Raw genomic sequence first — 262 nt, 5'->3', positions numbered from 1 at the left:
CATTCCCGCACACACGCTGCTGCAGCCCGGGACTGACTCTCTCCCGCGTCTTTTCCGCAGCCGGCGAGTAGCGCACGCACAAGCCTCTACACGCTGCCAGCGCCCGGAACGGCTGGGCTGCGGGGTCCCTTTTCTCCCCCGCCCTCCGCCTAGAATGAAATAATTCAGCGGCCGCCAGGAGGCCGGTAAGCACGAGGCTCCCGGATCGTGGGGCGCGGATGTTAAACTGCAGCGCGGCGCTGGCAACGGCAGAGACCACGAC

Source organism: Myotis davidii, unplaced genomic scaffold, assembly GCF_000327345.1.
Source record: "Myotis davidii unplaced genomic scaffold, ASM32734v1 scaffold62, whole genome shotgun sequence".
Lineage (NCBI taxonomy): Eukaryota > Metazoa > Chordata > Mammalia > Chiroptera > Vespertilionidae > Myotis > Myotis davidii.
The sequence above is the reverse complement of the archived record's forward strand: the minus strand, read 5'-3'. Positions refer to the sequence as shown.